This window comes from Cibotium barometz, chromosome 40 (genome assembly GCF_041138505.1).
Source record: "Cibotium barometz isolate CiBa-2024 chromosome 40, ASM4113850v1, whole genome shotgun sequence".
NCBI lineage: Eukaryota > Viridiplantae > Streptophyta > Polypodiopsida > Cyatheales > Cibotiaceae > Cibotium > Cibotium barometz.
The window spans coordinates 43,623,054-43,625,690 of record NC_141085.1 but is presented as its reverse complement, the minus strand read 5'-3'; positions in this window follow the sequence as shown (position 1 = coordinate 43,625,690).

The window sequence follows — 2,637 nt, the reverse complement described above, 5'->3', positions numbered from 1 at the left end:
TAGTCATACGAGCGAGCCCCCACACACTCTACGTCCATGATTTAGAGAGGTAAATGATTATCAAATGCGTTGGATTGTCACATACACTTTGCAACACCGAGCCCCCACACACTCTACATCCATGATTTAGAGAGGTAAACGATTATCAAATGCATTGGATTGTCACATACACGTTGCAACACGTATTTATTTTGCCTATGCAATTTTGGAAATATTTGGTCTAAAAGAAGGAGTATATCTCACTATCTCCATGTAAACCAAATATTTGGTCTAGAAAAAGGAGTATATCTCACTATCTCCATGTACACCAAATTCCCACAACACCATTTACTTTTGTAAATTTAAAAGGGAGTATATCTCACTATCTCCATGTACACCAGATTCACCCAACACCACTTATTTTTGAAAAGCTACTATAAATTTAAATGTTTAATCAACACTTTAGCCCACTTTGCAATCATTTCTATATCACATTTCAAAAAGTTATAATCAGCACTTTAGTCCACTTTGCAATCATTTATATATCACATTTCAAAAAGTTATAATGGCTCTAGAACTTACATTACATGTAATGATACTTGCCCACATTTAAGCACAAAAAGTAAAACCCTTTTCTTTTAATTAAGATTTATTATTTGAACCTTGCTTCTTCATTTGTTCTTCTTTAGGCATCCATCTTAGGCATCCATCTTCCATTAAAGAGAATGCATCTTTCAAAAGGAAAATCAAAAAGTATCACAAAAAGAAAAGCAAAAAGTATTACAGCTTACAGCAGAATATTGTTGGGTGAATGTGGAGCAATATGGTCAAAGTTGGGTTATCAAAAGGGTGGTTGTGAAAGAAAATATCAAAATATGATAAAAGAATGTTTTATATGATAAAGCGTTCTCCTTTTGAAATGATATATTTGCATAATAATTTTGAAAGCTGAAGAAGATCATAATTCACACATTTGAATGTTGGATTAATTTACTTGAAGATGATAAGCTTCACATATAGGTGCAATGTAATAGTTATACATGTATAAATCAAAATGAATTAAGGTATAGCTATATGTGGAAAGGGTTTTAGAACACTTATGGAAACCACCATAACACCTCAAACTTAAATGGTGTATGTTTCCTTCAAACAAGGAAGTCATCTACATGCTTGCACTCTCCATTTTTTGCAAACTTCATGTGACAAGACACTCACACATTTATGTGAAGGGTGATGTAGAGGATGGAAATAACATGAAGACAAAGTGTGGACATTCATTAATGTGTGCAAGGGTGTTGGCCTATATGCCTATAGGAATGAGATAGTCTTTGATCAAAGTAAAGATCAAGCCTCCAAAGTACAAATGCTGATATTACTTTTGAAGAATAAGATTTTTCTTCTGAAGTAATAAAAAATTCAAAGTAGATAGATTGGAGATGGAGAAAGGAGGGCAATGGCAGGAGTTTTGTTCATACAAAAATGTATATGCTTCAAGACTTTCCTACATAAGAGCTAAATAAGATTTGGGGATTAAGATGGAAAGCAAGCACTTAGAGGAGTAGATTCTAGAGAATTTCTAGATTATTTCCATGGAGGGTTTTGAGAGGTTGTCTCATGGAAGCTAGCACATAAAGAATTTCTTGGATGTTAGATGTGAAGTTATAGAGGAGAAACAAGTTCATCTATGGTAGCCGTGCCCTGGAGTTACATTTTTAAAGTCTATGGTGCATTAGGTTCAAGTAGGCTACCAAGTATAGACAACTATTGTTTCTTAGCTTCTATGCAAACCTCTCAATGATGTTGTGATATAAGAAGAATCATTCAAAATGTTTGTGTATGGCATGTTGAAGTACATATGGAACAAAATGTTTAAAATACTTTTCAACTCAATCAAGGCAACTTACAAAGAGGGGAGTGTATGAGAAGCATGCTTATTGATATCAAATGGTTTACAATCATCAAAAAAATTATGAAACAAGTTGTTAATTATCTCCTTTAGTCCCTTAGTTTGCCTTTATAGCACGGATCAAAGAAAAACCTATCTCTATATGTGGATCACCAAAGTGTAAGAATTTTCTTTTAACACCTGTCAAAAAAGAAAGCAATTTCGATCTACTAACGTTCATATCACACTATTATCAACTTTGCTAAAAGTAAAGTTGAGGTTACCATTTGTCTAGCTACATATGCTATATGCTAATGTGAGTATAAAACACTTGGGGCACAAATACACCCCTTTGTTTTTATAGTGGCATGATATTTAAAAGAAAAAGCGCATAAATTTAAAACTAGATGTAGTACAAAATAATAGTATCTTTGTGCTTGAGGACAACTTCAACATGATATTTGAAAGGAAAAATGAATAAATTTAAAATTAGATGCACTACAAAATAATAGTATCTTTGTGCTTAAGGACAACTTCAACATTGACAAGAGAAAACCTTTTTAATTAACTTGAGATTGAATAATAGCCCCTTTTTTTATAATGGCATGATATTTGAAAGAAAAATGCATAAATTTAAAATTGCATGTACTACAAAACTGTGCTTTAACAAAACATGTGGAAATGCTAGTGGACACAGAAAGGACAACTTCATCATTGACTAGTGAAAACCTTTTTTAATTAATAAGATTGAATCGTGGAGAAAGGAATGTCAA